This window comes from Acinonyx jubatus, chromosome D4 (genome assembly GCF_027475565.1).
Source record: "Acinonyx jubatus isolate Ajub_Pintada_27869175 chromosome D4, VMU_Ajub_asm_v1.0, whole genome shotgun sequence".
NCBI lineage: Eukaryota > Metazoa > Chordata > Mammalia > Carnivora > Felidae > Acinonyx > Acinonyx jubatus.
Genome location: NC_069391.1, coordinates 87,517,124 through 87,544,909, shown reverse-complemented (window position 1 = coordinate 87,544,909; position 27,786 = coordinate 87,517,124).

Here is a 27,786-nt window from a genome sequence, read left to right as displayed (position 1 = left end):
TTTTTGGATCTTTGACTAGACATTGGACATACATGTTCTCAGAATGTACCTTTTAAGATACAACTGACATAGCATGCAATTTACTCATTTAAGCGTACAGCTCAGGGGCACCTGGGTGGCTCAGTCGGTTAAGCGTCCAACTTCGGCTCAGGTCATGATCTCGCGGTTCATGAGTTTGAGCCCCCCCACTCTCCCGTCAGACTCTGTGCTGACAGCTCAGAGCCTGGACCCTGTTTCAGATTCTTGTGTCTCCCTCTCTCTCTGCCCCTCCCCTACTCATGCTCTGTATCTTTCTGTCTCAAAAATAAATAAACACTTAAAAAGTAAATAAATAAAATAAAATAAAAGTGTACAACTCAATGTTCTTTAGTATAGTCACAGAGTTGTGTATCCATCACTATGATCTATTTTTAGGATATTTGTGTTACCTCGAGAATAAACCCTCTACCCGTTGGTGGTCACTCCCTAGTCTGTCTTCCTCTAGGCCATTATGAACACGATTCTACCATTCTGTCTCTGTGTCTGTCCGTCCTCGATAGTTCATATCAATGAAATCCGGAAACACATGGTCGTTTGTGACTGGCTTTTTTCACCTAACATGTTTTTCAAGATTCATCCATGTCCTAGGAACTGTCAGGAGCTCACCCCTTCTGATCACTGATATTATTCCAATATGTGGATATACTACAATGTGTCCATAACTTAGTTTATGGACATTTGAGTCGTTTCCATGTTTTGGCTATCAAGAATAATGGGGCTATGATTATTTGTGTTCAAGTGTTCATGTGGACATGTTTTCAGTTCTCTTGGGTGTACTCGTTAGGAGTAGAGTTACTGATTCATATGGTTTCTCTGTGTTTACTTTTTTGGAGAACGCTTAGCCATTTTCCAAAGATATGGTGGCATTTCAGGAATAGAGGAATAGAGCAAGCTCCCGATTCATATAGCATTGGAACTACTGTAACTTACATCACCTCTATTTGAAATGAAGCAAGGGACCTGTGAATGTGAGTCTGATCAAATTTTGGAACACAAAGGTAAGGAAATCACGAGATTCAGGCAACACAGGACAAATCCGGTAAAAGAAGTAAGTGTGTGAGGTTGGCCCCTGGGAGGAGAAACTTCATGTTTTCATCTTTCTCTTCTTATAAATCTACTACTGGCAAATTGTATTTTTTTGTTTGGTTGGTTTTTTAACTGAATACCTTGGGTATGATAAAAAGCGTCATAATGGGCACTGACACCTAATATACACAGCTCTAGCCAGACTTTTATTAAAAAGAACTCGGGGCATTTATGGTAGGCAAAAGACATATCTTTTGAGCACACTCTATAGCTTAGATAGAGGGTTACAAGACATTATACTGTATCCATTAGGGAGAACTAACACTTTTTGAGGGACTCATATGCAAATACAGACAAGATTGATTGTTGGCCAGGACGGCTGACTACAGAAGCACCGGCCCAGGCGCGCCCCCCTGTGGCCATTCAGCAGGCTGCAATGCCGGCGGCCACAGGTTCCTGCTGGTTTATGCTTCTCCTGCGGCTCATTCCCAGCCTTGACCTCCTTACCTTTGACTTCTTTTAGGGACTTCTGTTCCCGTTCATGGGACTCGTCAGGAAAGTTAAATAGGTGTCCCTTTGGGAGGCCTGTGTAAAGCACGTTAGAGGCTGTTTTTCTTCGGGGGAAGGACACAGGTGAGTGGCTACAGGGAGACTGCACATCTCACAGCCTAGAAGGTAATAAATACCACGTTTCGGGCAGATTGCAAGAAGCCTGGTTTGTCTGTGGCCCAATGATGAACAAAAATATCTGGTGACCTGGGAAGGACCCAGGGAGCAGAAAACCTGGCCATCCGCACATGTGAGTTAGGGTAGGGGCTTGGCTCAGATGAGCTGGGGCTCACCCTCTCTGCAAGGTGACACATTTGAACAGATAAGCTCTACAGATGTCCAGAGAGAAACAGTCCCTGATTCTTAATAGCAGCTCTTGTCTCTGAGCCCCAAGGATCCTCCCTGATTAAGTCACTGCCTTTTTTTTTTTTTTTAATGTTTAATTATTTTTAGACAGAGAGAGACAGAGACAGAGATAGAGACAGAACATGAGTGGGGAAGGGGCAGAAAGCGAGGGAGACACAGAATCTGAAGCAGGCTCCAGGCTCTGAGCTGTCAGCACAGAACCCGATGCGGGGCTCAAACTCACAAACTGTGAAATTGCGACCTGAGCCAAAGTCAGATGCTTAATCTACTGAGCCACCCAGGCGCCCCAAGTCACTGACCTTAAAGCTAGAGCCTGCCTCCCTGAACACTCAGGGTAAGAATGGCCATTTCATGAGTAGTCAATACCTGAGGCAGTTTGCTTCTTTGAGCTAATTCATGAAAAAATCTAGGAAGCCAGTCCTTTGTTCTTTATTATTTCTGTAAACATTAAAAAGAGAAACCGAACATCTTCACTCAAAATATTCAAATAGAATTAAGCATCTTTAAACTGAATAACTGGGCATTCTTCACAGAGACCGATTTCTTCACCTGAAGAGCCTTCCCTCACTGCCGTCTTGCCCATCATCCCACGTCTTAAATCCCAGAGTCTGCGACTGGATCCCCGACACGCTGTTGTTCCTCTCTCGCTTCCAGGCGCTCAGGCACGACCCTGGCCACCCCCAACCTTCCACCCTTCTTGTGCCTGTCCTTGGGAAGCCACACCAGATGGAGCGAAATACACAACGATGTTGACATGGATGACCTGAGACGTCCATGGGCACCGGATGCTGCCGGACCACACACCGTGCTCCCGTGTCCATTCACTTCTCTCTTCTCCTTGACCGGTTTCCTCACTTCCCTTTACACACCACGCTTCTAGCATCTCCTTGCAAACCTCGCTCTCGGCTTCTCATTTCCCTTGCCTCTGACTTCACGAGAAACATGAAGAAATCAGGAGAGAATTTGCACAAGCTCCCTGCCTCTCATTTACCTGCCTCCCAGCCTCTGCCCCTGCACGTTGGGTTCCCCACCTGATAATGAGATGAAGGGTGTCCGTGCCATGTGTAAGGACAAAGGGCCATTGATAATGATCTCTCTCCCCTCTTGCATTTTTTCACTTGTCTTAGAATTATTTCCAGGGGCATCCAAGGGCACTATTCTACCTCCTGGTTTCCAGTGTGTTAATAAACCCCCTTCTTTGGACCCACTTCCTCAGTTAACTACTGGCCCACGGTGTCCCCTACCGCACCAATGTTCCTTAAGTGGTCCGTACCAGCTGTCCCCAAATCCTCTCTATTCATATTCTCTTTTCTGTAAGTTTATTTATTTATTTATTTACTTACTTACTTATTAGAGACAGAACACCGGCAGGGGCGGAGCAGAGAGAGTCCCAAGCAGACTCTGTGCTGTCAGTGCAGAGCCCAAAGCGGGGCTGGAACTCAGGAACCATGAGATCATGGCCGAAGCTGAGCTCACGAGACAGATGCTTAACCACCTGAGCCAGTCAGGTGCCCCTTGTATCCACGTATTATTCGCTGAAACCCACTCCAATCACTGTCTTGACGCCCCAGGAGAACTGTTCTTGTCACGGAAACTCTCAGGTCATATTTCCAAAGCCAGAAGTCAGCTCCCAGTTTCCATATTACATCCGCCACAGCCACCACCCCTCCACCTCAATGCACATCCTTCCCTTCTCTCCCGAAACAACAGCTCCGGGCCGCTTGAGCGTCCTCGCAACACGGTGGAGTGGATAATCCAAGAGAGAAAGGAAGGAAGAGGCAGCAAGGCCTTTTTGACTTAACGCTGCGTTGTCAATGCTGCTGTTTCCTGTTGGTTTGAGGGGAAACAGCAAGTCCGGCCCACGCTCAAGGGATTAGAGGAATGAGGGGGGAATTAGGCTCTGCCTTTCGGAGTGTCTACATCTCGTGGACATGCTTAAAAATGGCTGCATGGAACGACTCGCAGCGATGAGCTCAGCAAAACCAGAGTCACTAAATCTGGACCACTCCTTCATTCCCACGGTGAGTCTACGAACCAATGGAGAGAGAAAATACAGGAGGAAGACGGTGGAATATCATGATGTCATAACCTATACATTTCTTCACCTTGAAGTAGATGTCATTAGTAACCCTCCTCAGGGGAATTTCTTATCAGGAGAATAACAACCCCAAATCAGAGAGTCAATGCACTTCCTGTTATGGCCGGAAGTGTATTCCCCCCCAAATGTTTAGATGTGGAAGGCCCAGCCCCGAGCGCTGCAGAACGGGATTGTGTTTGGAGAGAAGGCCTTTAAATGGTTGATCGGGATGAGGCCGTTTGGGTGGGTTGAGGCCAGTTTCCTCATGAGAGGAGGAAATTTGGGCACACAGAGACACTGGGACACGCATGCAGAGGACAGAGCAGTGAAGAGGCTGTCACATACGTGCCAAGGACAGAGGCCTCCAATCGACCCTTCCCTTATAGGCCTCAGGGGAAACCAAGCCTGCCAACACTTTGACCTTGGACTTCCAGCCTTCAGAACCGTGAGAAAATAAGTGTGTTGTTTAAGCGGCCGAGCCTGTGGTGATTTGTTATGGTAGGCCTAGCTCACTAATACATTTCCTAACGTAAGATCTTTGTGTCTTAATTTCAAACACCTTTCTTCTCTTATATGCTATATATATATATATATATATACATATACATATATACACATATATATTTATATTTATATTTATATTTATATTTATATTTATATATTTGTCTGCACACAAAAAGAAGACCCACAACTGTTCCCTGTTATGATTTTCTACCAACCACTTTCTGGACTTTTTTCCCCTACCTTGACTGGTTTTGTGGCCTAATAAATGACACCAGTTTCTCTGAAATGTGCCCTTTGTATTTATTTTCATGATTACCAACCTGTGATGTTTGTGTGTCCACTTGACTGGGCCACAGGGTGCCCAGATTTTTGGGGTGACCATCACTCTGGGTGTTTCTGCAGTGCTGTTTCTGGATGAGATTAACACGTGGCGGTTAAAGCAAATTGGCCTCTCCAATATGGGTGGGCACAGTCCGACCCACAACCTGAGTAGAACAACGAAAAGGTGGAGCATTTGCTTCTTCTGCTTGGTTGCCTTCAAGCTGGAACATCACCCTTCTCCTGCCTTTGAATTTGGACTTAGACTGGACCTCACATCATCAGCTGGCCCCGTTTCTCAGGCCTTCCGACTCCGGCAAGAGCCACACCACCCGCCCTTCTGGGCTTTCGGCGTGCTGACTGCAGATCTTAGGACTTCTTAGCCTCCATGATGGCATGAGCCAATTTCTTATAATAAATCTCTTTATATGTATTGGATTGGGTCTGTTTCTCCGGAGAATCCAGACTAGTATACAATCATTCATTATTTGAGTGAAAAATGGGGCTGTCACCATTGAGTATGAGGAGAGTAGATATCAGATAGTTAGAAATCCCATTTCCTAGCTGATTTAATCATACGACATGCCAAGCTCCTTTTCCCTCATTAAAATAACAAAGTGTTACACAGTCGCATTTCATAAACTTTCATGTGTCACAAAATAATCCCATTGTCTCCCTGGAATCACTGATGGCCTTGATGCTCTAGGAAGTGTTAAATTATGTCCAAATCGTAGAGAACCTTGCAATAAACTTCGCGAAAGGAAAACCAAATTAGGACACTTCCATCAGCTGGTATTGAAAGACTAATTCGTTCAGAATCAAACTGCTTGAGTTCTAAGAAAATAGGAATTAATCAGAGTAAAAACAGCCAAAGCTCTCCCCGTGGCACGTGCCTATACCTGTCTTCCCTTCTGGCATGGTGGATGAACTGTCAATGACCTTGTCAGGGCCTGTCCCCCACCCCCAACCTGGGCAAGAGGCCCTCCTCTCTCACCCCCTGGGAAGTCTCCCTCCCTCTCTGAATCTGTTTTCCCTCTCTGGATCCAGGGAGAACACAGACCAGATGCAAACATGTGTCCCTTCGAATTTTGTCTTGTCACTTCCCCCTACGGCTCCTAGGGGAGCTCTTATGTCTCTCTACCTGGACAGCAACAGTGACAGAGGAATGCACGTGATTATTGTTTCTAATCATTCTTGAACTTGGTCCATTCCCTTCCCCCGAAGCTGTTCTCGTCAAGGTCACAGTGACCTCTGCATTACCGAGTCCACAGATCGTTCCGGAAGCCTCGTCTTCCCAGAATTACCGGCACCGTTTGCGCTGACGAGCACTGTCTCTCTTGGGCGCTCTGTCCTGACTCGGACCCGGGACACTTCTCTCAGCCTCCCTGCTGCCACGCTGGCCGCTCGTTCTATTCTTTGCTCTGCTCCCTCCTCATGTCCCTGACCGCTAAGACTTAGAGGGCCCAGGGCTCAGGCTTCTGACCGCTTCTTCCTTCTCTTTTATTGAAACCCATTCTCTCGGTAAACTCGTCCAGTTTCGTGGTCCCGAAGATCATCGAAATCCTGATAAATTCCACATGTACACCTGCAGCGTGGACAGCTAGCCTCAGCCCCAGACTTGTGGATTCCACTGTCCACGGGACTCGCTCTCCGCTGTACTTTCAGGGCCCAGAACAATGCCAAGGACGTAATGGCCACTAAAGATTTGGAAATGAAAAAGCAAGCAAACGAAGAAAAGAACGGACGGACGCGGCAACACCGGCTTGGCCACACTTCACTGTCTGTGTCACTTCGGGCCAGTCTCCCAACTTCTGTTGAGATTTTCTCACCGACACTTAAACATAACCAGCATGACCTCTCCAGGCCGGGGTGACAATTAAGCGTGATGGGTTTGGAAAGAGAGAGGCCACCTGGAACGCAGGTAATCCCCACGGCTGTTCCCCCCTTTCAGCTCAGGCTCCTGCCCCGGGGCGCACCCCTGGGTGGGGACGGGCCGGCCTTCCGGAGGTGACTGCTCACAGCCTTGCTGCAGGTGCAAGGGCACGTGTGCCACAGGAACCGGTCCAGTTACACCGTCTCCACAAGGGGGTGATGTCCACAGCCTTCTTGAGAAGAACCCCACCCGACCTCTGCCCCTGCCCCTACTTGCATCATAAAAGCTTCCTTGCTACGAACCTGTCCCAGGCAGCCCCTGTGCCCCGACTGATCCTGGAAACTCTACTCAGACCACAGTGCGACCACCAAATAGACAAGTGTTCACCCTGGGCCACCCGAGCCACACAGCTTCCTTCCAAGCAAATGGTTTCCCAGTCGACTCTTCCAATGCGGGGGGAGACTGACTTTGGCTTCCGAGGTGACAGTGGTGATCTTTACAGCTTGACTGAAGGCCAGAGGCCATTCTCCACACCCCTCAGGACCTCCCTCACACCCAGGGGACGAGCTGACTTAGAGCACAGGACAGGGTAGGCAGGGCAGGAGATGAATGGAGGGGATCACTTCCTTTTTTTTTTTTTTTACAGCTATGATACGTTAAAAAAATTTTTTTAATGCCAAAATAGGACTACAAAAACTGGGAAATATTTACATGGTAACATTTAAACCTGAGCAATGAAACATGAATCCGTACATAATTGTGATGTCCACAAGGTAATTACAGCATGAAAAAACCCTTGGATCCCTAGTGAAAGGCAAGCCTGCTGGGCCAGGCCTGGGACACAAATACCCGGTCGAGGATGATGAGGTCCCCACTGTTCGGTCTCTCAACGATATTTCTGTGGTTGGCTGAGTAACCTCAATCAGAGATGAAATCCAGAATATAAATGTGGGCCTTTGTGAATGTGCCCCTCAAGCCAAAGGGGCTGTGGTCTGTCCCTGGGCTGGCAGTGATGAGGGTCCTCACTGTGAACCGGGAGGGGCTGGTCCTTCCTGGAAGAGGAGGCGCATCTGGAGGAGAGGGCGGCATTTCTGTGCTTGCGCGAGTTCATGTGGTGAAAGCACCTGCAAGACGGGGCCATATTCCGGACGAACAAATGTAAAAGAAGGTCTTATTTCTGAAATAATTGCAAGATAAACGATTGTTAATCAAGACGATCCCGGTTTATGGACACACTTTGTGTCCGTTTTTAATCTGAAAATGGGTTGCCCTGGTCGCATCACCAAGACGTTACTGAAAAGTTTGTGTGTAAGTTGCCGTGTGGTCAGAACCACACGGACACGCGGCCCTCCACCCGCATAGAAAGTAGAGCGAACGGACCCTGCTGTGATCCGGGTTGGAGTTAAAAGCGGGGGCCACCAGGTTGCCAAGTCGTATTCCCTGTTTAAGTTTGAATGTGCTTGACTTCATAAACATTAATTAACGTGTTTGCTCGTGGAGACGGTGTTAATGGCAGTATCATTTGACCAGATTTTGTTTTCCTAAAAGGAGAGTTTCAAATTAATCATGGTAGCTAGATTTCTTCACGCCAGCTCCTCGTTAAGTGAGACCGGTAAGTACCGATGAAAATCCAGTGTATTAGAGAACAATGCTGATGCTTCAGCAAATGACAGATTCTCCTCAAGGGAGGACAACTGTGATTTACCCTGACGGCAGAGGGGACCACGGCTCCGCATCTGAACCCAGAGGATAAAGTTATCACAGGCTCGCAGGGCGTGGTCCGCTCCCTGGAGAAGATGCTGCGGTGACGTAGGCGACCCAGCAGGTGCATGGCTCGGGGACTGGCGGATTCTCGGAGGGGGCGCCCAGGCGTGGTGGAGCTCAGGTCTGGGGGCAGAATCAGCAGCAGCAGGTGTCACTGGGGTCTGTCTTTATAGCAATTAAATGGGTTTAAAGTTGGCTTTAGCGGTTTAGTTGTCCCCGTGGCTCCCAAACAGTCCGTCTTTCCTAAGGGCAAGGAGTCATTTTTTCTCTCCAAATAGTCTTCATAGCCTGAGTCTCCAGGAGACCTCAGACCCCGTGGTTCCACACGGGCCTTCGTCTTGTGGCCTCCCACTCTTCGACAGCGGTTTATCATTTACTTTTTCCTATCACACGGTCGTACGCTCTTCTTTCCCCTATTTATTTTTCTTGCCTCCCTTTAAATTGTGCTTAGGATGTGGCTACGCACCACACACACACATACACCTGGACCCCCGGGTTTCGTGTCTTCTCTACGACCTGCTTCGGATTCCAGTGTCACAAAAGCTTGGTGTCCCATCTACTGCAGCATGAGCAGTCCGAGCCTCTCCCACTGGGCCCCTCCCAGAGACCCACTGGTCTCTGTGCTGTCCCTGCCGGCCTGCTGCCTCATCTACTCGCTGACCGGGAAGGCCCCATTTCACAGAAGGAGTAACTGAGGCTCAGACGGCATCCGTGGCTTGTCCAGGGTCCCCCGACTGCATGTGCAGAGCTGAGACCCTGCTCGTATGCTCCATACCCTGCCACCCTGCCATCTGATGGAACGATAGCGACGGTCATGCAGCGTCACCTCTGGGTAGCAATTTGCAAAATGCCCTTGTGGATTTGACGGACGTGGGTGCCCACAGACCTGTGTTCCGGGCAGAAGAGTCTCCGAAGGGGGCGGAAGTGTGGCTCAGAGAGGGCTGGGACCCGCTCAGGGTCACAAAGCGTGTCTACGGCACAACCCAGGTCTCAGGCTCAGGCTGACTTCCGGCTGGCTGCTTTCCTCTTGCCCAGGGCTTTGGAGCCCCTGACCTGGAAAGCCCTTGGGCCGCTGCGGTGTGGCAGTCCCAGGTACTGTGGACTACCGTGGTCACCCAGGAACCTTGCTGACACACGACGCTAAACAAACAAACAAACAAACAAACAAACAAAAAACAACTCCACTTTTTATATTATGTATATATTTCACATGTTCTTCCTGTAGAGCAGAGAAGCATGAACCCAGACCATTCTGGATGGTGGAATCTAACTCCACTGCTGTAACTCTGACATTGTGAGGAAGAACATCACATCCACAGAGAAGAAGGAAGAGATTTTTGAGACCTTTTTACTGAGACCAACACACCTAGACCTCCTGGGGGGGGGGGGGAATTGAATTATGTGTGAAGCTTTGGAAGTAGTATATATTAGGAAAATAAATATATGTGAAACTTGGAAATGCAGAATATAAAGCATGAAATAAGAAAGTATTAAAATAAGGTCAAATAAACTCAAAGGATTGACGATTTGAAAACTGTTAAAATTAGCTAATGGGTGTGAAAGTAAAGTAATATTTTACCTTAACTAAAAGATACATATAGACATATCCGTACTCTATAGGTATCCATACAATGTAAAGATGTGTCTACACAGAGTCAGTTACCTAAGTTGTTGGACCCAGTACAAAAAGGGAGGACCTTTTCTTCAAAAACCCAAGGAAGAAAGTTCTGTTAAAGCTAATACATACAAAGCTTTCTTCTTTCTTCTGGTTCTTCTCGCTCCAGATGCTCACAGTATTCTTTACTTGCTATATATTGGCCTAAGTAAAAAAAAATTAAATTTACTCTATTAGCATGGGGGCACCTGGGTGGCTCAGTCGGTTGAGCATCTGACCTAGCTCAGGCCATGATCTCCTGGTTCGTGAGTTCCAGCCCCACAGCGGGCCAGCTGCGGTCAGCCTGTCAGCGCAGAGCCGCTTCAGATCATCTGTCCTCCTATCTCTCTGCCCCTCCCCTGCTTTCACTCTCCCCTCAAATTAATAAATAGTCAAAAGCAAAAGAATAATATATTATCATGAATTTTACCATTTATTTTTATATCACGTGATGGCAGTTTTAAATGCAGGGAAAAAAAAGAGCATTTAACTCATCTGCAGAATCACCACCTTAATTGCACAATTTGTATTTTGTAGCTTGTCCTCCAGAGTGCCTCAAACTGGCCAAAAGACACAAATGCAAGCCAGGCTCAGAAAGGGTGGAAGGAGGAAAGGAAGGGTCCCCCAGATATCGAGTGGGCCTGAGGCAGTGCTACCTGTGCGTGGGGTTAGGAGGGGGCAGAATATGACACCTAAGACTTTTCTGGAAGTCATCTGGGACACCAATTCCAAGGATTTATGAGATAAATCAAGATGAAGGACTCGGAGGAAATTGAAGAATAGAGGGGCCGTGTACTGAGCATTGTGCCCTCTCAAATAGGCAATTGAGCACCATCTAAGAGACTGTGGCCAGCAAGGTCAGAGAAGAAAATAAGAGCCATCCCCCACAAGTAAATACTGGGATGGGGAAGAGTCTAAGTGTGCTACAAGCCCATTTATCATTGTAAGAAACCAATGAATACTATCTCGGTAAATACAGTACCCAGCATGTGCTTTAAATGATATCCAATTCTACACCAAAAGAACAGGCGACAAAGGGAAAAAATAATACATCGGAGTACATTAAAATGAAAAAATGTCTGTGTGTCAAAGGACACAATCAACAGGGTGAAATGCAACCTATTCTGTGGGAGAAAACATTTGCAAATTACATGAGAGATTAATATCCCCAATGTATAAAAAATCTGTTTGACCCAACAATAACAACCACAGCAAATGCTAAAAAAAATAAAAAAATAAAAAAATGGGCAAAGCACTTGAATAGACATTTCTTCAAAGAAGACATACACAGGGTCAACAGCACACGAAAAAGAGGCTAAACCTCATCAGTCGTTGGGGAAATGTAAATCAACGCCACATTGAGAGACTATTTCACGCCCATTAGGACGGCCACCATCAACAACAAAACAGGAAATGAAACAAGCATCAGCAAGGATGTGGAGAAATGGGAACTCTTGTCCACTATTGGCGGGAATATAAAAAGGTGTCGCTGCTGTATTAAAACAGTATGGAGGTCTCTCCAATAATTAAAAATGGAATTTCCCTATGATCCAGCAATTCCACTCCTGGATATATGCCCCAAAGAATTGAAAACAGGGTCCTGAAGAGGTATTTGTACATCCATGTTCATTGCAGCATTACTCACAATAAGGAAGAGGCAGAAACAACCCAAATGTCCATCATCAGATGAATAAACAGAGTGTGCTGTATACATACAATGGACTATAAGTGAGCCTGAAAAAGGAAGGAAATCCTGTCATAGGCTTCAACATGGGTGATCCTCGAAGACATTACGCTAAAGGAAGAGTCACAAAAAGGCAAAATACTGTATGATTCCACTTACATGAAACCCCAAGAATAATCAGTTCATAGAGACAGAAGATAGGATGCCAGAAGGCTGGGGTAGAGTAGAATGGGGAGGTGATGATTCATGGCTACAGAGTTTCAGTTTTGCAACATGAGCTGGTTGCACAATTAGATGAATGTACTTAACACGCCAGAATTGTACCCTTGAAAAGCTGAGATAGTATATTTTGTTATTGTATTTTCCCAGAATTACAGGTTTTTGATTGATTTGGAAGTCTAATCAAGAGAGGGGTGCCTGGGTGGCTCAGTCGGTTATTGACCAGTCTCCAAAATTTTTTATCATCATTTGTAGAAATATTTTGGACACCAATACATATTGTATTGAAGAAATATTTAACTGAAATTTAGTAATTCATTTATGATTAAATAAATTACTAGTTATTTTGCTCACATAAGATTATTCTTACAACTCTTAATAAAATTAGTAAATTTGTAAATAAAATTATGCGTTGTCTATATTGGCATGTCTATAGGAGGCATCTGAAATGCAATGTAGCAAATCAAATGGGTTCTTAGGGATGGGATCTGGAATCACTTATTTTTACATTTCTTCCCTGGAGTTTTCTGTATTGTTTGAACGCTGAGAATAAAACTGTGGACATTTTTGAATTTTAAATTCGGTTATAACAAATTTTCTATTTGGCATGGGTACTGAAACCGGGCGCTTTGTTTTCTTTATCTAAAGATTGGAGGTGGGAGCCAGATGATCTATAATGTCCCACATGATAAAAGCATGATTCAAACTCCTTTTGATCTAAATAGGAAGGCTTTCCTCATCCTAGTTCTAAAGGACATGAAACCAAATGTTATAGAGAAATAGCAGAAGTCTAATAATATAAACCGCTTTGTAGTTGAAAGGGAAGTACTTCAAACAAGTGGTACTTTTTTAAAAAAATGTTTATTTTCAGAGAGAGCACGAGCAGGGGAGGGGCAGAGAGAGAGAGGGAGAGAGAGAATCCCAAGCAGGCTCTGTGCTTGGCACAGAACCTGACATGGGGCTCGATCTCACCACTGAGAGACCGCGACCTGAGCCGATATCAAGAGCAGGACGCTCAGCTGACTGAGCCACCTAGATGCCCGGCAAGTGGTACTTTTTAAATCAAATGTTGAAATGTCCAAACATGCCAACATGGACCATAAAATTAAAGACCAAAGATCACTTCTTAATATAAAAGAACAGGTGGCAAAATACATAATCGCATGAAAAGATAGCAGAATTTAGCAAACATGAGGCTAGTTGACCTCGCAAACTAACGTCTCAGTCTTGAAATGTTTAATGGACTCATGAGCGCTTGGATTCATCTTCTGAGGGAAGGTATGGCATGCCACAAGCTGTTGGGGTGGGGGGAAGAATGGAAGACGAAATAAGAAATCTATCTATATAAGACACCGTCTTTAATAGATTTTTAGTAAACGTGCCTGCTGACTTTCGAAATAATTGTGGTTAAACGAATGCAAAGGTAAGGGCTTTCAGAAATTTCTTTGGGCTTATACTACCCAATGTAACATGAAGCGTGATGCAAGGTCTTGAGTACTAATGCCTAATGATACTGGACGTTGGAAGAAAGCTACAGCCTAATGCAGAGAAAAAATTATTTTGACAAGCTCTAATTTCCTTGTGTTCAATACTTGGAACACATAAGGGACTTAAAGAGTGAAATAAGATCGATATGTTAAAGAAATAGGAATACAGAATATGCAGAATGTTATTCGACTAGCAATTCTCAGGAGAAGGCAAGTGAAAGTTCCATCTTGATGCATTTAGAATTTAAAGGGCCCTGAGAAACCATTCCAAGTATGGAGAGAAACAATCTGAGGCCCAGAAAGTTTCAGAAGTCGCCCAAAGCACATCAGTTAGTTACTGGTTCTGGGTCTGGGAGAAAACAGGCGCCAGGACCACTTACAAAGAATCCGTGAAAGGGGGGGGGGGGGGGAAGCAGAAGAGGCACCCGTGCACAGCAGGGACCCTGTGCAGGGCTGTTCCTGACAAGTGGTGGATCAGGGAGACAGCAGCCAATGCCCTTGTGTGGACATCAGAGGCAGACACAGCCAGGGTCGCTTGTTAGGGCTGTCTCGTGCTCAAGGTCAATTTCCCTAGTGGTGGAGTAGACAGAGGCAAGTTCATGGCTGACAGCTCCCAGGAGAGCAGCAGCCTCCTTACCATGCTGCAAGAGGATGGCTGTGATGGGTACGTTGGAGTTACAACTCCTGCTGCGACCCAGCAGGCGTCTCCTCTCCACTTTGCGCTCATCGACAAATGAGTCATCCTAAAATGCAGTAATTTTCTTTCTGTTGCTCCCATATACAATAACACGGGGAAATCAATCAATTTCTACCCTGTAGAATTAAAATAACCTTATGCATCTGTTTTTGTAATGTTTATTTATTTTTGAGAGAGAGAGAGAGAGAGAGAGAGCGCGCGCGCGCGCGCGCAGTGGGGGAGGGGCGGAGAGAGAGGGAGACAGGATCAGAGAGAGGGGAAGACAGAAGATCTGAAGTGGACTCTGTGCTGACAGCAAAAAGCCCCATTCGGGGCTCAAACTCACCAACCATGAGCCCAAGTCGGATGCTGAACCGACTGAGCCACCCCGGTGCCACAATAACCTTATGCATTTAAAGTGAGTATCAGAGTGCCTGGGTGGCTCAGTCGATTAAGCGTCAGATTCTGGATTTCAGGCTCAGGTTTGTGAGTTCGAGCCCAGAATCCAGCTGTCTACTCTCAGTGTCAAGCCTGCTTGGGATTCCCTCTCACACTCTCTCTACCCCTCTCCAACTCTCTCTCTCTCTCTCTCTCTCTCTCGCTTTCTCTCAAAATAAATAAATAGGGGGCACCTCGATCCAACTTCAGCTCAGGTCACGATCTCGCAGTCCGTGAGTTCCAGCCCCACATTGGGCTCTGCACTGACAGCTCGGAGCCTGGAGCCTGCTTCGGATTCTGTGTCTCCCTCTCTCTCTGCCCAACCCCCACTCACACTCCGTCTATCTCTCTCAAAAATTAAATACACGTAAAATAACAATAATGATAAATGAATAAACTTAAAAAACCAAAGTGAAGATGATTATCTATTTCAAACAACCGAAAATGCCATATACACACTCATAACGTTAAAGGAAATGTAAACAAATTTAAACTGAAAGATAACTAGTTTTAAAAACTCAGAGTGAGGACATAGGAGAGCAAGCCCAGTTGTGGCTGTGGGCTTCCAGTTCAGCTCTGAGTTTCCTTGAGACCTGAATGGAAAAGAAAAAGAATCAGCAAGAGGTTCCCAAGTGTCCAGGAGATGAAAACAACAGGTGATCAAAGGAAACACAGTGTTTCCTAGCACTGACAGCTAGGACACACTGTGACGCAGAAGGCCACGTATAAGCACCATTTCTGGGAGAAACTGTGTCCCTCAGTTAGTGCCATAAGCATGCCTGCTCTCCATAAATTGAAAAGCGCTCGTAATCCGACTCTCGCATTGTTCAAAACTGCCACTCTCCTTTCCAGACAGGCTTGCGTCCTCACCAGCCCAGGAGCACACCCTCCTCCGTGCTCACACTCCTGTGACACTCTTCCCTCTACCCTTTCCAATTCTCCATGTCATTGAACATCGAAGAAAAAAAGGGCCAGACTATTGGAGCAAACACCGTCTTTCCCCAGGATTCTTAACATTTATTGTATTCAGCCAACCTCAACCAACACACCAGGTGGAAGGATCCTGGACCCCAGTCGACTCCGCTGTTTGAACCCTTACGTGGGTACTTTGGGCTTCTCTACTCTGGCTTTCATTGGAAGCCTATACGCGATGAAAATATTCTTCACGAATGAAGGGGTTATCAACACATTCTCAGGTGAAACCAAACTAAGAAAATGTGCTAGCAGCAGACCTACCCTGAAAGAGTGTCAAATGAAGCTCTCGAAATAGAAAAGAAATGATAATGGATGGAGCTTGGAAACATCTAGAAAAAAAAGAGAATGATACACAACAGTGTGAGTACATGCAGAAGGCTTCCCACTTCTCTTGAGTTTTCTACATTATGTTCAATCATTGACACAAACATTATAATATGGTGTGATTCTTTACACATGTAAAGAATCTTCTTCTATGTAGAAGACATATTTGACAATTGTGGTATAAACAAAGGAGAAAGAAAGTTTTCTACACTCCATCTGAACGGATAAAATGACAACACCAGTAGTCTGTGAGGAGTCACGTACACACATGGCATGTAATGCCTAGAGTGACCCCTGACAGGCTGTGCAAAGGTATACACTCGAAAACACTACGGATAAACCAAAATAGACTCTAAAAACCATTCAGGTAAACCACAGGTGGGCAGGAAACAGAAAACAGAAAAGCAAAAACAAACACAAAAAAATCAAAAAGCAGATCTTAACCCTCTTGTGTCAATGGGATGTCGCCTATAAATGGTTACAAACACACCAATTGAAAGACAAAGGTTGGCAGAGTGGATTAAAAAGCATGACTCAACTATATGCTGTCATGTAGGCACATTAAAATTAAAAGGCTATATCATGCAAACATTAATCAAAGGAAAGGAGGGGCTGTATTAGCATCAGATAGAGCAGACTTAACAGGAAAGGAACTTTCTAAAGACAGGGTTGTTAAATAATGATAAAAGAGTCAACTCACCAAGAAAACATAGAAACTCTAGACATGTATCCACTGAAAAACCGCCTCAACATCCACGAAGGACAAGTTGGTAGAGCTACAAAAAAAATAGACAAATCCATATTCATCGTTGAGGATTTCAACAAAGTACTATCAGCAGTTCGATAGAACTTTTAGACACGAAGGCAGCAAGGATGTAGAGGACTTAACGAGGACACCAACCAGTGGGACGTAACTAACACTTACATAACACTCTACCCAGAAACAGAATACACTTTTTCCCCCCCCAACAGCTCATAGGACATATACCAAGATAGCCTGTACCTTATGATACAAAACAAATCTCAACAACTCATAAATACCTGGCACTATTCAGGGTGTTTTCTCTGGCTATGGTAAAATCAAAATAGACGTCCATGACAAAAATTACAGACAATTCTCTAAACACTTGTAAACTAAACAGTAAACTTCTGAATAATGCATAGATTGGAGAGGAAATCGTGAACGAATTAAAAAAAATCCGTTTAACTGAATGAGGAGAAAAATATATTGTATCGAAATCCGGGAGAGCAATTACAGCAAAGATGAGAATCAACATTCTAAGACTAAATGCATACATTAGAAAAAGGAAAAGTGTCCAATCGATAATCAAAAACTCACATCTCAAGAATGTAAGAAAAGAAGAGCAAAACAGGAAAAAGGAAATAATAAAGAACAGAAATTCACGTAGTTGAAAACGGAAGAATTACAAAGAAAATCAATGAAATGAAGAGTTGGTGCTTTGACAAGTTGAGTAAAATTGACAAACATCTAGCAAAATGGACAATGAGAGAGAGAGAGAGAGAGAGAGAGAGAGAGAGAGAGAAAGGCACAAAGTACCTATATCGGGTATTGGACAGGAGATGCTCACTATAGACTTTGCAGACATTAAAAGGGCAATAATAAAGAGATAACATGGACAACTCCACACAAATAAATTTGACAGATAAAATGAGTGAATTTCTAAAAAACAAACAAACACACACACAAAGTAACACAATTCACCCAATATACAAAGGATAATTTGAATAGCTTAAAACTGCTAAGTAAATCAGATTTGTAATATGAAGACTCTCAAAAAAGAAATCTTCAGATCCAAATGACTTCACTGGGGAATTTCATCAAATACTGAGAAGTGAATTCAACACAATCCTTCCCAGTAAATAGAAGAAGAAGGGACACCCCGTAGCTCATTTTATGAAGCCGGTGTTTCTCTGATTTTGAAACCAGAAAAAGACAGTATAACAAAAGAAAACTGTAGATGAACGTCCTCATGAACATAGATACAAAAAGCCTTAAAAGGCACACAGGATCTCCGTACTATGTTTCACGACAGCATATGAACCTTCTCAAGAGATTCATCAGATAAAAAGGTTAATTTAAGCAAAACTCTTTCATTAGCCTGAAGCACCAGGCCCATGGAAAAATAGCTCGTATTGTTTTGTTTTGTTTTGTTTACTTTGAAAACACAGTCACGGATTATTACCTGTGCGTTTATATTGGGCAAACTTAGCAGGAAAATATATCAAAATGAAAGTTTTTCCTACAGTTAGGTAAGTCTATTTTGTGTAATTGGATAACTAAATAATCTAAATTCAGAAAAAATAAGATACACAGGCTGTTAATGGTGTGACAGAACTATGAATGGTAATTAAGCAAAAACAACTGTATATTTATATTTATATCTATATTTATATTTATACCTATATAATTACCCCCATTTGTAAAGTGAGAAAATATATGTAAATTGGGAAAATATATATATATATGTATTTGAGAAAAAAATAAATCTATATAAACACCTCCATTTGTAAATTGAGAAAAACTCCCAAGCTCACAAAGTGGTTGTGGGATTATGTGAGGCAATGTATATGCCATAGACAGAACAATGTTCCCTGCCATGTTGTTCACATACTAATCACAGAACCTAGGAACGATACCTTTCATGGCAAAGGGGTTTACAGAGCCAATTAAGTTAGGGATCCTGAGCTGGAGAGATTTTCCAGGATTACTGAGGGGGGCCAGATATAACAGGGAGTCAGGTGGGTCAACGTTATAAAAAGGATAGACGATGGGGGAATTGAAGGTTGGGATGGAACTTTCTGAAGATGGAAGAAGGAACCACACACGCAAAAAATGCAGGTACCCTTTAGAAGCTGGAAAGGTGCAAGAAACAGATTCTCCCCCGAAGCTTCCAGAAGGAAAACAGTCCTACCAACACCTTCTCTGTAACTGGAAGATTAACTGCCTTGTGTTATTTCAAGTAACCAAGTCGTGGTGATTTGTCACGGCCACAGGAGGAAGCCGATACAATATATGAATGCAACACTTTGGACCAAGATGGCATAAGAAGGAGCAGATTTATTCTCTCAGCCAAAACCACAAGGAGACAAAATATTTGAAACGATGGTATTTCAAAATGTTGGATATTAGGTGACAAAGGGCAGCGATCCCAGAGAGACAGGATACAGAAAAGGTGAGCCCTCCAGTGATCTCAGCTCGCTCACAGCCTCGAGAGAGTTTGCGGATGTGATGCAGGGTGAAGGAAGGAGGGCAGAGTCAGGGATGCCCAGAGTGGTCTTCTGGAGAGGAGACGTGTGCATGGGTGTGTCCCTGTGAATCTCTGAGCGCAGCGCCTGCCCGCAGAGGATACTCCGTGTCACCCACAAAAGCCAAGACACCCATCGTCCCGGTTCCTGGCACGCACCACGGGCCATGCTTGGCCCACCGGGTTGTATGACATTATTAACAACAATCACAAAAGGCTTCCCCATGATTTCTATCATGTCGCCTAGGACAATGGTTTTCTTGAGCACAAAAGTGACACACATTTCCCTCTTTCAGTGGAAAGGATTTTCTAACTTTCACTTTAAAATGAAAACAACAAAGTCAACTTCCTTTTAACTGTCAAGAAAAATACCATTCAGTGAAACTGTGAAGTTAATAAAGAAATACGCCTTTAAATTTACAACCAGCAGCGGTCAGGGTCCTTTATCTTCAGGAAGGTGAGAAATCCTGATTAGTTGCTTTATTCTCACTTTGAAAGAGCACAAAGTTCATAAATAATATGCTCAAGTGCAGCCAGCAAATGCCCCAAATTTCTTGAGGCATCTGTCACTGCCAAAGCAATGCACTGTTCTGGGTGTAGATTATTCCTAATGATTTATACATATTCTGAAACTCCCTCTAAAAGAGTCTGAACTGAGGGTGACAAATGTCTCTGCTCCTTCTTGGAACAAAGGAATATGTGTCATTTAACCGACTTCTACCATTGTTTCCTCTGACATGAGCATCCTTTGGCTGGATGTAATATTCTTGAAAAATAGAATGATAGGACTCCACACAGAAATGTAAGTGACAAAAAGAGCGCTTCATAGCTACGTGTTCATAAAGGGATCACTAAATATTTTGGAGATAGAGAATCTCTGTCTTTATATGTATATATAGACATGCACGGGGTCGAGAGAGAGAGACCATAGAGTTCCTTATTGAATCTGATAGATCCATGGAGAACAATCGTACAGTCTGTTCTATCGACTAAGTTCTTCAAGAGTACAAATTGGACCACCCATAATTTTTACACTTTCCTGTTGTCAGTGTAGACTCAGAACATTAAAAATACAACTCTAGAGATATGTGGGATGAACACACGCCAGAGAATGTGTCTACTCATCAGCGAGAGACTGACCGTATGGTAGAGCAGAATCAGTGGAATTTGAGAAAATGGGTACTTATAACCGTCTTTTATAAATACTCTATAATAAGATTTCTGGATATAAAGCAAGCTTTCTAGATACAGTAAGATTTCTAGATATATCTGCCACGACAATACAACAATCAGGCGGATTATCCCTTTCAACCTAGGCAGAACCCGCTGGCATTTCTAGAAGACACAGTTCTGTAAATTAACATAAAACTTCACAGAGGCTGGGCTCAACTCCTACAGTAAGTAGCAAAGTCAAACACATTCTTAGCGAATTAATGATCCTTGCATGTGAAAAATGCGATGAAATGGTGCTCTAATATAACACTGGAAGGGCATGTCATTTCCTTCAGCCTTACTTCAAGCTGGGAAAAGTTTTCCTAACACTGTGCTTCGTGGTATTCATGTATAATGTCACTATTGATAGACCTGTATCATAGTTAGCTTCATAATGTGATGGAAACAAACAAAAAAAACCTGGTGAAAATCCTTAACGACCGAAGGCAGATTACATTCTTTCGGACACCCCAGTGCTATTTGACTTATCTAAGTTCGTATGGAACAGAGTCCTCCTGTTCACCGGTATTCGGTTGTCAGTCTGAGTTCACTTGTAAAATTATTGTCCTCCGCCCCTAAGGTTTCATTCAGCGTTATGTCCACAAAGAACCAGCAGGCACAGCCAGCTGCCCTTTCTTGAGTGTCCCCCGAAGCAAGAAGAGAGAACACATGGAAAAGCTGTTCCGCCAACTAAAACAAGGGGAAACCTTGCCAACAAGGGCAGGCAAAGGACCTGGTGGGAGGGTCTCCAGCCCGAGGGACACGGTGGCTCTACAGATCCCGCAGCAGCTGGTTCCAGAGCCCATGGTGAGCATTATAGTTAGTGCACGTGAATAGCGGGAATCCCATTGACACAGGGCTGGATATTTCAAACAGCGTGATCCGTAGACATATGGAACCAGAAAACGTATTTCAGAGCCCAGTTCAGAGATAAAAACAGAAAATTACTAACTGTTAAGCTAAAAAAAATTTTTTAAGCGTGGGTAGATAACTAAAGTTTGTTGTTTTTTTTAATATTTATTTTTGAGAGAGAGAGCACAAGTAGGGGAGGGACAGAGAGAGAGGGAGACACAGAATCTGAAGCAGGCTCCAGGCTCCGAGCTGTCAGCACAGAGCCTGATGTGGGGGTTGAACCCACACACCATGAGATCATGATCTGAGCCGAAGTCAGACGTTTAAGCAACTGAGCCACCCAGGTGCCTCCAGCTTTTGTTGTTCTTATGTAATTCATTCCACAGATCATCTGATACAGGCTGTTCCCTTGACCTCTAAGAGTCATCCTCACCTAGGAAAAGTACCCATTCGTCTGTTGCATTCTAAGCAAGGAGAAAACATGTAGGGTGAGCTAGCTCACCTCTAGCTGTGCCCTTTCCCGTTTTCAAACAAATTCTCAGGCAGCAAATACTTTTTTTCTTCCTTCTGCTTGATTTTTAGTATTTTGATCTTCCTTCTCTAGTTGCCTAAGATCACTGATTAGAAATATTGACTATTGACTTGAGAAAAAAGTTTAATACTATATGTATTCCTCTCATCATTGCTTTGGTGCTGCCTCACAAATCTCAATACATTGTATTTTCATTTTCATATGATTAAACATATTTGTTGATTCCCTTTGAGAATTTGATTATTCTTATGGATTATTTAGAAGTGCCTTGTTGAGGGGCATCTGGGTGGGTCAGTTGGTTAAGTGTCCAACTTCAGCTCAGATCATGATCTCATGGTTCATGGGTTCAAGCCCTGAGTCGGGCTCTGTGCTGGCAGCTCAGAGCCCAGAGCCTGGTTCAGATTCTGTGTCTTCCTCTTTCTCTGCCCCTTTCCCACTCATGCTCCCTCTCTCTCTGTCTCAAAAATAAATAAACATTTAAAAAACATTTTTTTAAAGAAGTGCCTTGTTTAATTTTCAAAGAGATGTTACTTTCATCTTTCTGTTACTGACTTCTAGTCCAGTTCCATTGTGGTCTGAGAATATACTTTCTATAATTGCAATTTTTTAAATGTGTTAAGGTTTGATTTATGACACAGAAAATATGGTCTATATTGGCAAATATCCCACTTTAAAAGAACGTGTTCTGCTGTTGTTAGATGGAGCGTCCGATAAATGCCAGTTAAGTCCAACTGGTTGATGGTGTTGTTCGGTTCTTTTATACCCAGCTGATTTTCATCTCCTAGCTCTGCTACGATGGAGAGAAATGAGTGAAAGTCTCCACCTACAGTGTGGGTTTCTCTGCTTCTTTCAGGCGTCACCTTTTCTTTCATATATTTTCCAGCTCTCTCAGACGCATCCACGTTAGGATTATATCGTCTGATGAACTGACACTGTTGCAACTACGTGATGTCCCTTTTCATCCTGGTGGCTATTTTTGCTCTGTAATCTACTTTCACTGATATTAACAAAGCGACCCCAATGCTCGATACCGCAATTTTCATCAGGGATCTATTCCTGGATAACAAATCATCCCAAACTTAGCAACTTAAAACAATAAACATTTTAAATTGCACAACGGTCGGAGAGTCAGGAATCTAGGAGCAGCTTAGTGGGGTTTTCTGGCTCTGCCTTCACCTGAGACCTCCGTTACCTGAAGGGCAAGTGGATCTGCTCTCAAGCTGACTCATGTGGCTCTTGGCAGGAGGCTTTAGGTCCACGCCATGTGGACGTGTCTATAGGGCTGCTCACAGCCTAGCCACTGGCTTCTCATGGAGCTTGTGATGAGAGAGAGAGAGAGAGAGAGAGAGAGAAGAGAGAAGAGCTGCTGGGTCTTTCACTACAAAACTTTAATTTTGGAATGACATACATCACATCTGCCATGTTGGTTACATAGACTGGCCCTGGCACAATGAATGTTCACCCGAGAGTGTGGATACCAGGTGACAGGAGTCACTGGGGGCTGTCTTGGAAGCTGGTGCCCACCAGAGTGGTCCTTCCCATATCTGGACTTTTTCTCTGTCTGTTTCTATGCATTATTTCATCTTTGAAATTCAGGATTTTTCTTTCTCTCTCTATATCTATCATTTTGTACTGTACACAGGACAGCATAGATAACACATTGTAGAGACCCTGGATTGTGCTATTTTTCTCAAAAGAGTTTTGGATGTAATTCTGGAAGGCGGGAAAATCATCACCAGATCACTGTGATCATAGGCTGGCCCGGAGTATGCTTTTTAATGGGAGGCTTATTTCAGCTTTGCCTTTACTCCAAGTGTATAAAGATTTGTCCCAGATTAGAGTCTTTTTTAGGGTCTCCACTGAATGCCAGAAGTTTTCACCAAAGTCTCTGCACTCAGGATGAACCCTAGCCATGGTATTACTGTAGCTTTTTACTGTCCTATCACTGTCCCAGCACTCAGCTTACCTACTGCCAGTAGTTACGAGTCCTTGAATTTTTCTCCAAACCTGTGCAGCCCAAGTGTTGACCACAGACTTGAGCAGCATCTCCGCACAGGTTTCTGAAGTTCTCTCAGCTCCTCCAAGCCCCCTGGCACCGCCCTCCCCAAACCCACCCAGCCTGGCAGTCTCTCATTCTGACAACTTTTCACTCTGCCCACGTGATAGCTGGTCCCTCTGGAGTTCCGCCTCCCTGTGCCCGCCAACACAATGTCCCCAGAAACAAACCCGGATGGATGGAGGGCTCACTTCACATGCCTCCTCCTTTTAAGATTTATAATCTTGTATTCAAAAAAAATTTTTTTAACATTTATTCATTTTTGAGAGGCAGAGAGAGACAGAGCGCAAGTGGGGGAGGGGCAGAGAGAGAGGGAGACACAGAATCTGAAGCAGGGTCCAGGCTCTGAGCCATCAGCCCAGAGCCCGACGCGGGGCTCGAACTCACGGACCGCGAGATCGTGACCTGAGCCAAAGTCGGACGCCCAACCGACTGAGCCACCCAGGCGCCCCATCACGTCCTATTCTTAAAGAAAACATATTTTTAAAGAGACTTAATTGTGCTTCTTACATTATAACAAGACATAACAGTTCCAGAGTCACTTGGAATATACCATGGGGTAATGATATAAAAGTTGTATCATCACCCTACAACCCGCAACAATAGAAACAGTTGCTATGATTTAACAATATTTATGTTAAATGTTTTAAATACAACATATTTAAAAACGCCCCACCCCCTAGCTTGTCAATAAGGTAAGCAGATTGGAGAAGACGTATTCCCACTTGCGTTTTGAGTATTTTACCTTTTGCTCTGACCGATGTTTGCTACGGACAAAAAGACGGTTTCATAAGAAAGGGAAACCACAAGATCTCCAGCCATTTTCTTCCAACCTGTCCCCCTCCTCAAATTAAGCCGTTTCTTAGCATGGTTAGTATTAGGCCTAACAATTGAAATTTTGGCTACTAGAGTCAAGATTGAACCAGAAAATATACCTAAGAAGAGCTGGAAATAACTCCATGACTGTATATGTGATTAGATATCCACATGTTTAGAATCGCATAAAACATTGTGTTACGCTTTTGTGGACAAGACAGCCCAGGACTGGTCCATCGGTGACTTTCAGTGGAAATAGCATAATGCAGTACAAATTAAAAATGAGTCCTCTTCAAGCATAAAATCATTTTTATTCGCTACCAACTATATAAAAATAGAGATGGACATGAAAGACTGTTTATTTAAGGAAATGCTCATGACATCATCTTCAAAGAAAAACAAAAATATACATGGGTTAGCATTTCATTTGTTAAAAAAAAAAGTTGGTGAAAATTTAGTTCTGTATTTGCCAACACAGAATTTTCATTGATTGTCACTTTTTTGGCCAAACTTAATCTTTTCCTGTATTTTCTGAATTATATAAAAAGACATGTATTTACTTTCCTTTTGCTCCAAAGAGAGAGCATTTCACTTTTTTAACAAAGGGGTATTTTAAAAATAAAAACGGTTTTAAAACGTTGTGCTAAATGAAAGAAGCCAGACACAAAAGGCAAGATATTATAAGATCCCGTTTATGTGGGTGTCCAGGATAGACAAATCCGTGGAGAAAGAAAGTGGATGAGTGGTTTCCACGATTGGTGGGGGGTAGGACGATGGTGTCCGTAAATGCAGAGTGACTGCTATTTATGTGAATTATATCTTAATAAAAAAAGTTCAAGTAAAATCTTTTAGAGTAAGATAATGTACTTTAGTCATCATATATTGGTACGCATTTCTAATCTGTTTAAAAAAAAAGCTTTATTAAGATATAATCCACATAATATAAAATTCAACCATCAAAAGTAGCCAGTTCAGGGGTTCTCACATATTGGCAGAGTTGTACATCCATCAACACTAATCCTGGAACATTTTCAATACCTCCCGAGAAATCCATACTCATTGTTAGCAGGCACGAACCATCGTCTCCCCAACCCAGCCACTCTGGCCTGGGCAGCAGCTATATGTTCTAATACTTATACATTTGCCTATTTGGGGCACGCCATCTACATGGAATCATCTGGGGGCTCCTGGGTGGCTCAGTCGGTTAGGCGGCCGACTTTGGCTCAGGTCTTGATCTCACAGTCTGTAGGTTCGAGCCCGCGTCAGGCTCTGTACTGATGGCTCAGAGCCCGGAGCCTGCTTCAGATTCTCTGTCTCCCTCTCTCTCTGCCCCTCCCCCACTCATGCTCTGTCTCTCTCTCTCTCTCTCTCTCTCTCTCTCTGTCAAAAAATGAATAAACATTAAAAAAATATAAAAAAATAAATGGAAAAATCTAAATCATGGATATCTGTGATTGAATGCATCCACTTAGCAGGTTTTCCACGTATATTCTAGCGTGTATCAGTACTTTGTTCCTTCGTATGGTCGGATAGATTCAAATGCATGGGCATCCTGTGTATTGTTGAGCCAGCCCTCAGTTAATAGACATTTTGTCGTTTTCAGTATGGGGCCAAAATAAGTTCTGCTGGTATGAATATTCATGTATTGGTTTATAAGTTTCCATTTTTTTTCTGAGCGGGGGGCATACATGGAGATGTGGAGTCACTGGGTCAGATGGTCCCCCTCGATCGCCAAATTGTTTTCCCAAACAATGGTACCACGTATATTCCCACCGGCAGTATATGAGCATTCTCCTTTCTCCACATCATGGCAAACCCTTGTTTGTTGTCTGCCTCTTTAATTACAACTATCTTAGTGTGTACGAAGTCGTAGGTCATTGCAGCTCTGATGTACATTTTCTGAATGAGTAATTATGCTGAGCAACTTTGCATGCGTTTATTTGCCACGTGTATATTTTCTGTGGAGAAATGCCTACTCAGATCCTTAGCTCATTTTTCTTTGGTTTTATTTGGTTATTTGGGGTTTTTTTTATTATTGAGTTGTGAAAGCTTTTTATTTTTTTAATATGAAATTTATTGTCAAATTGGTTTCCAGACAACACTCATCCCAACAGGTACCCTCCTCAGTGCCCATCGCCCACCCTCCCCTCCCTCCCACTCCCCATCAACCCTCAGTTTGTTCTCAGTTTTTAAGAGTCTCTTATGACTTGGCTCCCTCCCTCTCTAACCTTTTTTTTCCTTCCCCTCCCCCATGGTCTTCTGCTAAGTTTCTCAGGATCCACGTAAGAGTGAAAACATGTGGTATCTGTCTTTCTCTGTATGACTTATTTCACTTAGCACAACACTCTCCAGTTTCATCCACGTTGCTACAAAAGACCAGATTTCATCCTTTTTCATTGCCATGTAGTATTCCACTGTGTATATAAACCACAATTTCTTTATCCATTCATCAGTTGATGGACATTTAGGCTCTTTCCGTAATTTGGCTATTGTTGAAAGCACTGCTATAAACATTGGGGTACAAGGGCCCCTATGCATCAGCACTCCTGTATCCCTTGGGTAAATTCCTAGCAGTGCTATTGCTGGGTCATAGAGTAGGTCTATTTTTAATTTTTGAGGAACCTCCACACTGTTTTCCAGAGCGGCTGCACCAGTTTGCATTCCCACCAACAGTGCAAGAGAGTTCCCGTTTCTCCACATCCTCTCCAGCATCTATAGTCTCCTGATTTGTTCATTTTAGCCACTCTGACTGGCGTGAGGTGGTATCTCAGTGTGGTTTTGATTTGTATTTCCCTGATGAGGAGTGACGTTGAGCATCTTTTCATGTACCTATTGGCCATCTGGATGTCTTCTTTAGAGAAGTGTCTATTCATGTGTTCTGCCCATTTCTTCACTGGATTATTTGTTTTTCGAGTGTGGAGTTTGGTGAGCTCTTTATAGATTTTGGATACTAGCCCTTTGTCCAATATGTCATTTGCAAATATCTTTTCCCATTCTGTAGGTTGCCCTTTAGTTTTGTTGGTTGTTTCCTTTGCCGTGCAGAAGCTTTTTATCTTCATGAGGTCCCAATAGTTCATTT